Here is a 14,292-nt window from a genome sequence, read left to right on the forward strand (position 1 = left end):
TTGAGGAGCAGTGAACATTAAAGGCTTGCTCAGAGGCAATGGCTGATACGTCAAGGAGGTGAACTCTACAGACTTGCCCTGACCCGTTAACCTCTATAGTGTAAGATCATGGTGTTACTGTTGGACAAACAGTTACATATGTGGAGCAATAGTAGCTGCTTGTAACACAAAACAGTCATGTGAGCAGGATTAAAGTTTAAGTGGTAAAATTAGCGTACCCTAAATAGTAAAAATGTAGGATATTGGGACCTTAGATCCATGCTGCTGTATCTTAATGTTTTGATTGTCTACATACCGCGTGTTGCTGAGGCCCAGAAAAGGAAGCTTTGCCTTCACAAAGGAGATAAAAGCAAAGTGTGACTCACCTTGAGGAAGTACTTTTCTCGGGACTAAACCCTGTCTATTGTGTCCTTCTGCCAGCTGAATTTTAAGCTCCCATGCCCTGCACCAGCCAGCATGTATTTCTCTAACGTGCAACCAAACTGTGTATTCTTTAAATTTTTTTTATTATTATTTTAATTTAAAAGCAAATGGAAAATTTGGAAATGGAAAATGGAAAGAGTTACTGCCTTCCAGGAGCTAAGCTCACATCACTTGTGTTGTTTTCACAAACCCTTTGAGCGAACATTTGGAGATTACTGACCTATGCTTTAAAACACTTCCACAGCATTGGCAGAGAACTGTCACGTCACACCTGGTGCCAGGGGGTAGGAGGTTAAAATCCTTTATAACATGAAGAAACTTCTGCATCTCATCCAGACCTACTGACATCTCCTGTTCTTACTTCCAGTCTTGTGTTGATGAACGTGTAAACTGGAGGCAATTCCTTTGGTAGGGTGACTGAAAATATTTGTGTGATGGGACCGTAGCCATTTAGGTTGAACTGTTCATACAGTCCCATAGTTATTTGTTAGTAGTTTTCCATTTAATAAGACATTCTGGTGTAGGAGGCATATATTTGGCTTTTTATTCAAGCTGATGATGTTTATTTCAGTAGAAGTGTGGTGTTTTGACCATATGCTCAAATGTTAACATGTTTAATGCCAGCAGCAGAATATTTACATTGAATGATGTGGAGCAATGTTAAACTCAATTGCAACTTTATTAACTGGATTACAGTATTATCAGCAGAAACCAGCTGTGATAATCAACTGAGTGATGTCTTACTTTTATTCCTCTTTAATTTTCCAAACAGGCTGAGGCAGATCTGCCCTTGTTGAAAGTTGTGCTCCAATTACTATCTTAAGTCCTAGTGCAGCAGGGTAGAGGCAGTTCCAGAGGCGTTCCCCTTGGACCTGGAACCCTTGAGAGGAGGTGCAGAAAGGTAAGCATATCCGGGATTTTATTTCCTCCCTCTTGTCAAGGGACTAGAAAATGTTACATTCTTTCTTTTGACATAGCTAAGGTCAAATCTTTGGATTTAGCTATGTTAAATGAAGCACTAGTTCTTGAAGATAGATTTTGCAGGTAAGACTGAGGCAGTTGAGTAGATTGCCCCCAAAAAGCTATGGATGCACATTATCTAACTGTAACAAGTGCCTCATGAGGTTTCCACCTCTCAGGTGAGGCTTGCAGAGATTTACAGTTTTGATGGAATAACTTAAAGGCATTTTGATAGAAATGGCAAACGGAGGGATAATGAGACTAAAGAAGCCAGCAGGTTTGAGGAAGTGGTATCTCTGAGCAAGGCATTGCATGAACATGATGGACGGCTCTTCTGCTCTGCTGCAGCCAGGGGAAATGGTCTGTTCATAGACGGTGTCAGAACTGGGACTACAGTGCCGGAATAAAATCTCTGTGCTTTGTTTTAAACAGTAATGGTCAGGTGGAGTGGCCTAGCGGAGTCACAGCTAGTGCTGGCACAATGTGACCGTGAAGCTCAGACTTTGAATAAGTATTCAGCCTTCGAAAAAACCCACGCAACCAAACTTCTAAAAACAGCTTCAAACCCTGGATGTTCGTCATGCCACTTTGGAAAGAGGATGAGAAAAGCCTTTCTTTTTGCAGTTCCCCTTTCCATCTGAAAAAGAGAACCATCTCAGGAGCACAGAAAGGAGAAGTTCAACGACACTTTTATGGTTTGTTTGTTGGCAATCACTAGACCATTTTTCTTCTTTTTTTTTCTTTCTTTTCTTCTTTTTTCTTTCTCCACCTACCCCCCTTCCCTCTTCCCAAGTTGTTAATTCTAGTTTGGCCCATTCCAGATGATCTTGGAGAAGGCTGACACGGAGTTAGCATCACAGTATGATCCATCCACAAATGATTTCTGCGGAAGATGGACCTTTAGCAACCCATGTGTATTTTGTATGCAGTATGGCTCCCCTCAGAGTTCTGCCTTTTTGTTGAGACAAGAAGGCAGCTGAAGGGATGCACAGTGGAGAATAAAAAGCTGAGGAATTTACACAGAGGAAAAATTGATCTGCCGCATGAGATTAGGCAGCAGTAGAGCTGCAGGCAGTTTTCTCCTTGCTGAGCTCATGTTCCTGAGGCTGGGTGTGGTGGGTGAGGGCAAGGTGAGGGCTTGTGCACTAATTTTTGGAGAGCACAGATTTGTAGGACAGTGTTGGAACTGGAGTTGTCTGGGTGCTCAAGGCGTGAGGAGGTGATATGCATGAAAATGAGAAAGAGAGATTAGGGTTCTAATAAGACTGTGGAGATAAACAAGTAGAATTTTGCAGCACTCCTTTTTCCCCACCTTGTCTGTTACTGCTCTAATTTTAAACTCGTAAGCAGGAGTAAATGAGAGACCTCTCACAGTGCCCATCAGCTTTTCTGTATCACTTGGCAAAGCCCTGTGACACACACTTTGACCACAGCAGCTTGTTTCTCATTCTGAGAATATGGTCACACCATGACGATGCTTCGTAAGGGGTTATACAGATGGTAGCCTCAACTTCCCCAGTTATTTTAACCCCTAACCACTTCTGAAGCTTAGGGAGAACAGTTGATTCATTCACTGCTTCAAGCCATCAAGCTCTCAAACCATCCTGTGTTATTTTCATAGTTATCGTGTCCTCTCGAGAAAAGATCCTGTATGATGCAGGCAGTGACCCAAGAAGGAAAGCAGGAGTAGGAAATGTCAGGAGGAATGGAAGGAGTACATGCAGAAACATTTGGTCATGCATCCACCATGGTTTTCTAAACTTTTTTTAATGTTTTTGTCCCTGTATACAGTGACTTTGTCCAGTTCCTTGTAGTGAGTTGGGCAATGCTTTTTTCATTAAGGTAGTCACACGAGGAAGCTGGTTGGAAAGCATAGTGCATTGGTGCAGGCAAATGAAAAGAAGCTTAAAGCTTAAGAAAATGTGTTTTGGGGAAGGGAGCTATGTGAAGATTAATTTAAAATTAAAATGTTATCTGAACCAACCAGTGGGCTTAAGCATGAGTTAATTTTTCCTCTTGAAGTAGTTGGAAAATCATCTCTTGCATTACAGACCCCAAATTTAATGGGCAGTCATGCTTTGTGAAACTGAAGACGTATTACAGATGCTACTTTCTATACGTGACTTAGCGGTCATGGCAAGCGGCAGATTTACAGCATCAGGACTTTTCAAGTTTTATTGCAAACTGAGTCATGTAGTGACCTTTGGGTGACTCTTGGTTAAACACCTACACACGGGGCTTGGTCTCGAGCAGTGAGGAACGGCTGCAGCTTCCCTGGGCTCCCCTTGAGCTGGCCAAGACCCGCGCCGGGGCACAGGGAGGCCGCCCTGCACTTCTGCCTGCCATCGGCAGGGGTGGCTCAGCCGCTGCCTTCTCTGGCGAGTTCCCTTCCTTCCCTCTCCTCGCTCTTCCTCGCCTGGCAGAAGGGGCCGAGGGAGGAACCGCAGAGCTTCTGCCCCTCCCTGCCCGCGCTGGGCCGGGGTCAGGAAAGGGGAAGTGGTGCGGTGTGTCAGCTCAGGGGGCTGCTTTCCTGGAAGCACGCCGCTTCCTATGGAGGTGCATGCATGTGGGAGTGACTGTCGTTGCTTTTGCTTCCTTCTCAGATGCTAGACTTTTGGTTGAATGTCCTGAAGTTTGCCCTCTTGAAAAAAAAATGAGCTCATGACTAATGTTTCAATGCCCCGAGTGGAAAAACGCTATTTGAATCTCAAGGAGGCTTACAAGAGGTGAGGGAAGAGAAAAGGTAAGATGAGGAGAAATGACAGCTTCATCCAGATTAGCTTCCGAGGTAGTGCCACATGGCAGTCAGATGACTGAGCACAGCTGCATGGCTGTGCGGTCACCTTATCCACATCCTCACTAAGTAGTTTGGTGGTGACTTCAGAAGCACAAGCCAGGGGAGGGGAAGGCAGAGGGACTGCTGGGACCACTGTCATGTGGCACACGTGAGAATAGTGAATGGCAGAATACCTTTGTGCACAGAGCCCATTTCTGTGAAAACCCAGACTTGGAGGGCAAAGCAGCGCAAATAATTCTTGTGCAGATGAGCAAATGCTTACAGATTGCTAATTTCCACCTTCTGCACTGACTTTTTTCATACAAGGAGATGTGGTTTTTCATACAGGTCTGGGACTGCTGGCAGGCACAGGAAGAAGCATTCAGCTGCGTGGGCAGTATTTGTTGTCCCCATTTCCTCCAGAGAAGCAGCTGTGGGCAGGTTTTTAGCACGTATCTCTTCGAACTAGCTTTGCACATCACACATGGTGCACATACCACGGTTTGGGAAGTCCTGACCTAACTGAAGGAAAGTCAATGAATTACTGCTCTTGGCCTGTTTGAAACTACAGTGCCCTGAGTGAATGCTGCTTGTAGAAGGAGCTGTTACCAAGGAGATGCAGCAAGCCAGTGCTGGTGGTGTTTACCTCATTATTAGCAGAACCGCTGGATTGAACCTGCTGTTTGCATTCTCTAAACTTAGTCCAATGGTAAATGTAAAAACCGGGTAGAGGAGGGAAAAGCAGGCAGGGAGGTGGCTAATTTAGTTCTGTTGCTGTAACCCTCTGGCTTCACGGAGCACATCAGAAAAGGATGGGAGAGGCGTGTGTGGCTGGGTGTGATGACGGAGCGGCTCCTGGAGATGTGTGAATCTGAAAGCCGTGGAGTCGTTGAGACAGCAGCTTTGTTTCCCAGCATTACAAGGAGAGAGGAACCTGGAATGACGTGTCAAACCCTGGCTGAAGCCGAGTCCATCTTCTGTGAGGCAAAGGATGTATCCTAAAGGGCTGATGAGACTGGGCTGGCAGCAGGGCAGGATGCCGCCCTCCCATGTCAGGCGTGGCCACGGCCACTTCTCTCGAAGGGCAGAAGTGAGAGGCTCTTCACTACTGGCTACATGAGATTCGTCTGCCATTCTGGAAATGCTCCAAGTCTTCAGTGCCTTATTCTGAGTGTATTTCAAACGGCTGGCTTTTAAAACCGAGCTGTTAGGATGTGTGTTTTCTGCTATTTTTCATGAAAGATGGTTATGTTTTGGTAAAAGAAGAGTGGGGTTATATGAATTTGAGAGATCTTGAGCAAGTTCGTTGTGAGCTCTGCAGTTTTTTCTTCTTTCTTGAAAAAAACACACAAACAAACCTCTTGAAACACAAAAAAAAAATCCAAAAACAAAGGTGATTTTTTTTCATTGGGGAATTTTGAAATGTTCAAACCAAGCAGCTGTTTTTTCAGCTGTTGCAGGTATTAAAACAATAGCAAGAAAATCCTCTTCTGTGACCTGTGACAGGAAATAATCCTTTCTTGATCATGGTGAACAGCTGGGTTCATTGCTTCCCCTGTAGTAGTGATCCTCAACTTCTCAACTTGTTACCTGTACAGTGGCTCATCAAAATTTTAAGCTAATGATATAAAAAAATGAAATAGTGAAATTGCAGATGTTTAAGTGCATCTTTGAGATTCATAAATTGTGGGAGCTACAGTGAATTGCTGTTATGAATGAGTTGGGTGTTTGTAAGTGACCTACTTTGAAGATATTTTTCCTTTTTTAAAATTGCTAAATGCTTTTGACCTTTCTCCCCATTGCAGTGCAAGTGACCACCTAATAACACAACCTAATTTGTTGCTTTTTTTGTGATAATAAATAGCATTTACTTTTCAGTGCTGATACTTGAATTATGCAGATCAAATTCTCACTAATAGCTTTTTTCAGACCCCATAAATCTGCAGCATAATTTGTTCTTTAGTAAATAGGTCAGGGGAAACGCGACAATGACAAGGGTGAGCAGATGCATTTTGGATCCTCTGTTCAACTACCACATGTGCTTTGTAATCACTTAAAAAAAGCAAAGACCTAAAATTCCCTGAAATGGTGACCTGTACAAATGCTAAGAAATGCAAATCATTATTGGAATTTCAGAGTTTTGTGTTGTTATTTTCAATAAAGAGGCTGTTGCCAATTTATGTGACAAATATCAGTGGAACCAATCCTGAAAAAAATCTTACTCTGAGAGTATCCTGCAGGCTTGCTTTACTTGGAGACCAACATGTTTATTTCTGGCTTGAATATGCTTATTGTTTAGACTAAAATCTGCTTTGCATGGTCAACGTAGTTGAAAGCAAGCAGATTGCCTTCCGACTCCTACATTATCAACACAAGAATAATTGCAATCACAAATAAAAAGGCAGGAAATAACATGCACGACTTGAAAGAGAACACACAACTTTCATCTTCACAGATTTTTTAAGGTTAGCAGTTACTTTCCCTTCTCTTTCCCCTGCTTTTAAATCAAAACAGAACCCTATCCCTGAAAAGTGCCAAAACCTCAAGAATGAGCAAAATACCCCCAAAACTGAGAGGCAAGCAGCTGTTATCTGTAATTGTTGGGACAACTTAAAAATGGAGCTCTGTCATGTTATTTCTCGAATCGTATTTGTTACTGCATTACAAAAATAAAAGCACAGGGACATACTGAGGCAGAGTTGCCAGACCCAAGCAGACCAGAAACCCATCCAGATGTGTGAATTTGTTACGTAGCAATGCAAAGTGATTTCTGGATTATATCTGTGCTCTCACATGCACAGGGCATTTCAGCTGACCGATTGCATGGGATAGGAGTCTGGAAGACAGGAGGAGATTGAAGAAAACAGTCATGAGGAGGGCACTTGGGAGGAAGGTAGTGCTTTGCACCATCCTATATGCATTGAGAGCAGTGTGACAGCCACAGCCAAAAAAACATTTTAACAGAGATTAATGTTCTCCACGATGTGCTTATCCTTTCCCTTTACCATCATTTTGTAACTGTAAGTTTTTGTAAGTTAAAATCGGGTGTAAGAGCATGAGACGCCTTAAAGAATCGGTAGGTGAATACCAGTTCTTTGAAGATAAGCACAGTCTGTCGCGGAGAACTTGTTGATCATCCAGCAGCAATTTGATCTCGTGCTCTGTTGGTTCAGGGATTTGACACACTGTTGGCGTTGTTTAGGGCGGTTTATATAAACCAGTAAGAGCTGGTTTATCCTGTTTAGAGTATAAGCTAGTTCTCCCATTCCCACAAGTGAATCTAACAATTTTGTTACAGTGAATGTTTTCCTTATGTGTCTCTGAGCTTCTAACTGACATCACAAACAAAACAGCTATGACCTCTCTCTTTGACGTGAGGTGGTCGGGCTTTTCTTCATGTAAGACAGGGGATACTGCCTTGCCTTGCTTTGGATTGCTGTTCCTCATTACCTTTGGAAATTAAATCTTTTTTAAAAAATAATGGTATCTGAAGAACCTTTGTTATGTCAGTGTCTTGCAGGCTTCGATCCTGGATTGCTGGTCAGCCATAAAATATGGACAGAAAACAAAACTCTCAAACTGTACCATGTGTGTGCTCTCACATATGTCAGCTAGTCAACAACTCGGGAGGAAATGGGCAAATAAAAATAGCAGACAGACAGATTTTAGCCTTATTTTTTTTGTTGGGAAATTTTAATAAGTAACAGGGCAACGAGCATGGCCTTGGATATTGTTTAATTTCCTGAAGGGGCAAGTAGTCCTTTGATTTATTTGTTTCTGGGCTGTTGGGAAGCATTGTGCTGGGGCTCCGTTCTGGCTGATCTGATTGTCGCAGACAAGAGCTGCTGACTCTCCTGCCTCCGATGTGGAGCGTTGGTGTCTCAGGCACCTTCTGAAGGAAGAACTAATACGCCTCCCGTCTCAGCCAGCTCGTGGCCATCTAAACTTGGAAACTATTTGATCCTCGTCTTTCACACTGAAATCCTCAGACACGGACCGTGCTGCTCTTGCTGTGCTCAGAAACACCTCCCTTTTCTTCAGGGCTAAGCGGCACAGCGCGTCTGCCTCGCCTGAGCCATAGCTGGGCGGCTCTCCCCGTGGTGCTCGATTCAGGCAGCTTCCAGAGAGGTCTTTTTACACGATGTCTCAAAGGTTATAATATTCGGGTCTCCAGTTTCTGAGGAAATTCAGCCCTTGCGAAACTGAACAGATGGATCCGAGTCCCAGCGAGCAGACAGGGAACTGTGTTTAATTCCCACATCCTGAACGAGTGCTCTGACCGCTAAGGAAGGGGCAAGGAAACTGCTGCTTCCTCTGGCCACGCTGAGTAGTAAAGATGTTGCCCTTCCTCAGGAGAGCAAAGGGAGTAGGCAGGACAGAGCTCAACATGCCGAGCTGCACCTAGAAAGAAGGGCCTCCTCTTGCCCTGTATGGAGAGCTTCAGCCGAAGAAGAAGTGGATTTCAGGAGCTGCTCTCACCTTGGAGCTTCCGGGTGCTGGCTGAGCCAGCTTACTGCAGGGTGAGCTGCTCCGGGTGGATCTCTCTCTGAAGCATCAAGCCCTTTCCTACACATTTCACAGGAAACCTGCTTGCTGAAATCGCAACTGTTGCTGCAAACTCCAGGGACTAAAATAGTTAAGTGCTTTTGTGTAGTGCTGCTGTGCCCCAAATCCCAATAACTACACAATTATGATAGTTGAAACAGAATTACCGGAGATAACGCAAAGCCAGAGCCTGCGTCCCACCTGCACTGCAGGCTGCTGTCAGAGCACCTGTCAGTCGTGATTTGTATCTGCACAACAGTTTCTTTCCTGAAAAAAAGCAAAACAAAAAGCAGGCTTCCTTCCAGCCTGCAACCCTGATAAAACTTATCAGTCAGAGTGACAACGAAGGCATAGCAAGGGGTAGCTTGCATCACTTTGCTCTTGGACATGTAGATGACACAACGCTGAAAATCAGTTCCTCGCATCTCGTTGCGCTTCTGCTGCTCGTGGGACATTTACCAACTGCTACATAAAAATCCAGCTGTAGGATATGCAAAGCTTGCACTGATATTTCTATGGACCTAACAATCGGTTTCTCAGTGTCCTGCTTGTACATAGAATACATAATGAAATATTTGTACAAGAAAAAAAACCAGTCCAGTTTCTCAAGAGAGCTCTAAGCTGCCTGAAATGGTCTAACACCCAGAGTCCTGGTGATCTACACATTACCATAATCCAAGAATGGATGTCATCTTTCTCCTGAATAAGCAGCATGCTTGGCAGGAGAAATAAGAAAAAAAAATCTTTCCAAACGTCTGGTATAACGCATTGGCACTTTCAAAGATTGTTCAGGACTCTGAGCATTTACTCTGGTAGCCTTGAACTCTGAGATTTCAGTATAGTGCATTCATTGCTTTGGATGGATGCCTTCTTTCTTTCTAAAAGCTAAGACCAAGCACTCAGATAATTGTAGTTTCAAGGTAATAATGTCTTCAGTTAAATAAACCCAAGACTCTGCTATTTTTTAAAATGTAGCTCTAACCCATTTGTTGCAAATTATGGCTTTCTGTGTTTGCATTGCTGTGACTGTGCTGGTTCCTGATGTAGGATCATTAATAGATTATTTCCTTGTTAGCTGTAGGTAAAGCTTTGACCTAGAGCTGATTAGGGAAAAAAACTTCTGTATCTATTATCTTTTCTCTCTCATAATTAGTGTAATTATGCTTCTGTGCCCTAGACAGAAATCTCAGACAGTCTGCTGCGGAGCCACAGAAATCGTCTGGGCTGCAGGAATGGGAGTTGGCTGTTGAGCAAGGGATGGCCGGGCTCTGTAGTGTCAGGGAAAAGCTGAATTACAGCATTACACAGAAAGTAACCAACCAGGTGGAGAGAGTTAAATCCAATTAACTGGGAGGAATGCAAAAAGCAGGTTCTGTCATTACCACTTCTTTTGAGATAAATTGGCATGCCTATGAGACAGAATCATTTGAGGGCACAGTATTTCAGTTTATAGGTGGAAATCACAGGCAGTGTCGAGGAGAAAAGCATCCAAATAGAACCTCTCTGGTTTTGACACAAAACTACAGCTTTTTAGTGATGCATTCACCTGCTCTCTGTTGACTTGGGCTGGTGGAGAGCGTTTACAGCTGCACAGAGTGGGTGTGCCTGGGACTAATTCAGCACTGGGGTGGGGGCTGCTCTCCACAGGTGTAGGTAGGGGTTTCCTTTCCCAGGGTGCACTGGCTGGTCGTGGAGCAAAGGCCAGCTGCCTCTGAAGTTGGGTTGCAAAACAAAAGTGAAGGAGGGGAGGACTCTTTTCAAGGTAGATGATAGCAGCCTTTAGGGAGAAACAAGAAGGTGAGTTCAGTTTTGTACCTTTAGTTTTCATAAATATGTCTTTTGGATGTAATACTGTGTTTTTGAGGCCTCGGATCAGCCTAGTCAGTGGTGAGGCTCGCTTTATAAAGGACGCGGCTAACTACTGGTGTGTCTGGAAAGCGTTGAGCAGCTTAACTGGTGAGAAATCTTGAAGGGGTCTAGGAATATATTGGAGGGCACTAACAGCTGTCTTTTTGTTGCCTTCTGCCCTTTCCACTGTGTTTGCACGTCAGAGTATGCGTTGCTTTTCCTTGTAGTGCAACTGGACTGACAGGGTCCAGTTCAGATCTTATTATCTGGCCGTCTCAGATCTTATTGCTCTGGTACTATGGAATTCCCTTCATAAAATGGCAGCTATACTGAGGCACTTTCCAGCTGGGCTGAAATGCAAACCTCAGTGGAAGGAGAAAGGAGATTGTGGGAATAGGTAGTTGTGAGGATGCAGCAAGTGTAAGTTCTTCCTTGGGCCTGAGGCTTGGAGTCCCCACCTCGTGCCTCGCAGTGGAGTTCTCTGGTGAGGTGGGAATGGGTTGTTATTCAGTGGGAGTATCCTTCATTCATCCTTTTGAATTTATCTTGCAACCTGAGAGAGTTACAGTCTGAGTGACTGCATCTGAAGCGGAGTGGGAGGCTGAGGCTCCAGGGTTTCATGCTCTTCTCTGTGTAATAGTGATAAATGTGTGAGCAGCCCCAGGAGAGAGGGGAAAGCTCAGGCTCTGCGTTACTGTTAGCATAAGCATTAAGGTGATGCCTTGGGAACTAAAAATTATAAATTTGGATCCCCTCCAAAACAGACAGGGTTTAAGGCGTAATCTACCACATCTCAGCTAAATATCAAACTAGTTGTGGTCTGAAGGAAATGACTCCTGCTCTAAGAGTAGGACTAGAGGTGCTTACTTTTAATCAGTTGTGCATCATAGACCAGAGATGATGCTACTTAACAAACCCCTGAAGGCCACAGGCAGGCTGTAGGAGCTTCTGCCAGGGATCCCGGGCTGTGGCACTTGTTGGCCCCTGCGTCTTTTCTTGAGGTACCTGATTGTCCCTGAGCTTTGGGTAAGCTCAGCGCTTGTGTTAACGCAGGCCCAAGTTCAACTCCAGACCTGGTGATCAGTTAGATCCTGCAGTGCTACCTGCTTGAGTCCCTCTTTGGGCTGAATTCCTTGCTGTTAGCTATTGGCCCTGCCAGGAAAGAAATCACTGATATGTGGGAAAACTCTGTGTGTGACAGAATACCTGGCAACAGACAAGGCACAGTTGGATTGTTTGTTTGCTTATTTTCACTGTGTGACTGCTTAAAAAAAAAAATAAAAATCTAGTCACAAGTGGCAAAAGCACTCTGGGTGGTGCTGCTGCATGCTGTGCTGTAACTATCCATGTTCCTTCTGTGCTCCACGTGTGATAATATAACCCAGGAGAGAGTGGGGTGTCTGTAATCCCGTGTCCTCCTTGCCTGGAGGCGTTCCATAAGCAAAACCCGAGATGAGCTGTGATGTGGGGCGTGTCACGCGTTATGGTTTGATGTGGCAGGGCAATGAATGTGAGGCTGTGATTAAAGCTCTTGGGATACACCGTGAGAAAGTAAAACGCTCGCGTGTGTTATCGGTGGAAACGGAATTTCATAGTGTATTGAGAAGTTTGCTCCTGTATTGAACTGTTTTCAGGCTATGATTAAATGGTCTTACAGCTAATTGTTTTTTTTTCTGATGTCTAATCTTTTCAACACAACAATGGTAAGACTGTTTTATTAGTGTAATAAGTAACATGCTTTGGAAGAAAACTTACAGTTGAGCACAAGAGCTTGTATGTCTAAACTAGGCTAGTGTCTTAGGGCCCAAGGAAACAGGTAAAACCTCGTGTCAAGAAGAGTGATGCCATTTAATCCTGAGTTGCCAAAGAGAAATTTAGTAAGCAAAGGAGAAACCGCCTGCATGTAGGAATGTTTCAGTCTTTTGACTACATTTTAACTAATTTTAAGGGACTGAGTTCCAGCCAAGAAGTGTGAATTGGCTGCTGGTGACCTTTCTCTCTTGTTTACTTATTGCTGAGGCTTTCTGCGCATTGCAGCGAGAAATCATACCTGACGCTTTCTTCTCATGGAGCTTGCAAGGACTTTGCTGTGTAACACCTCTCCCTTCAGCTGATAAGGAGTGAACTGTGTTAGAGGTGGAGCCACTGGCTCCCAGTGGTGCTGGGTGGAGGCTCAGGGCTGCTCATTAGCCACAGCTCAGTAGGTCCAAGCCCAGGGTGAGCCTGGCGAGCGCAGAGCAGGTGGAGGAACTGGGTGATCTTAACCTGTTTAGGCAACTTACTGACAGTTTACCAGCCAAATAAACTTGTGTGCTGACTGTATCCAGAATGAGTCAGGTCATTTCACAAGATGTCTGTTTTGGTTACAGAAGTGTGTGTGTTTTCTTCTTGTGAAAGATATTGAAAATGAGTGAGACTGACTTTCTTGTAACGTGCATGGAAGTCCTGGCATTCTCTCCTGGGATTCCCATACCTCCTAGTTTTTTGTTAACTTGAAGTGTATTATTTTTTTCTAAACTTTCTGAATATAATTTCTTTTTATAAGTGATCCAGTCATCATGCCATCTTCCAGCCCAAGGGAATTGGGCATTCCCAGTTCCTTGTTTCTTTTCTCATTTGCAAGGGGCTTTCATAAAACCCCACAGTCTGCATGTGGCTCCCACGTTAGAGTACTTTATTGTTCCCTGACTTTCCTTTGAAAGTATATAAAGTGAGAGGCTTGAACATTTGTAAATTTTGTGCTTCTTTTAAATGAAGGAGAGAAAAGGGTCAAAATGCATATCAATGAATTTTGACTTTTACATAGCATCTTGGTTTAGAACCCATTCCTTGCCACTCTGTGAGAAAAGCCTTTCTATTTCTTAGAGGCTACAACTATTTTTTTGGTTTGTAATGTTGGATAAACAGGTTGTTGAGTTCATAAGAAGGTAGGTATAGGAGATTTAAACACAAAAAGAGAGGAGGGGAATAGAGAGAGACCATAGGTGGGATTTTTCTGATTTTCTGAATATGCTATGAGTCACAAGCACTAAGAGCTGCATTTCAGTGGCCACAGAAACTAGTGGGATATTCCTTTACAGAGTCAGGTGCAAGCTCTTGTCAATGGCCAAATTTTTTTGTTCATTTTCTGGAATTAGTATAGGTGGTCATAGTAATAAAGCTCCATGGCAGGAAAATATAGTGAAGGCATAAGCAGGGATTTTTTTTCATCTGGACTGATGGAGGCTAGTGGGCAAGGACACGGAACAAGACTTCAAAAGAATTTATTAAAATAATCTGCCGTGAGCAGAAATAACACAATGATAAATAGAAGCCACCTAATAATTCTATAATGGCTGTTCTTTTTCCTTTTGAGATTTCTTTGCAAGCTGATGCTGTTGAGTCAGTCAGGGTGGTAGAGCCTGGTAGAAGAGTGGAGAGCTCTGGAAAAGGGTGCTGTGACTCCTGCAAAGCAGCATCAGCGTATAGTGAGGCTTAAAGTGCTGGCCCTACTAAGGGCTGAGGAGAGCATGATTTCTTAGAAGAATGAAGAGATCTTGTCACTGATGCATGAGTCTGGATGTCCCAAACTGAAGTAATAGCCTGGGTGATGGTGCTGGCTAAAGACCATTGTTACCGTTACCTTCTCTGCTAGGACAGATCTGTTTTCAGCACCTGAAAATCGATGCAGAGGAGCAGATCTTCAAATCCCTGGGGGGATTTGGAAGCTGCAGAAACTCAGGTGGTCGCAAACTACTCGG

The sequence above is a fragment of the Apaloderma vittatum genome, unplaced genomic scaffold (genome assembly GCF_000703405.1).
Source record: "Apaloderma vittatum isolate BGI_N311 unplaced genomic scaffold, ASM70340v1 scaffold2913, whole genome shotgun sequence".
Lineage (NCBI taxonomy): Eukaryota > Metazoa > Chordata > Aves > Trogoniformes > Trogonidae > Apaloderma > Apaloderma vittatum.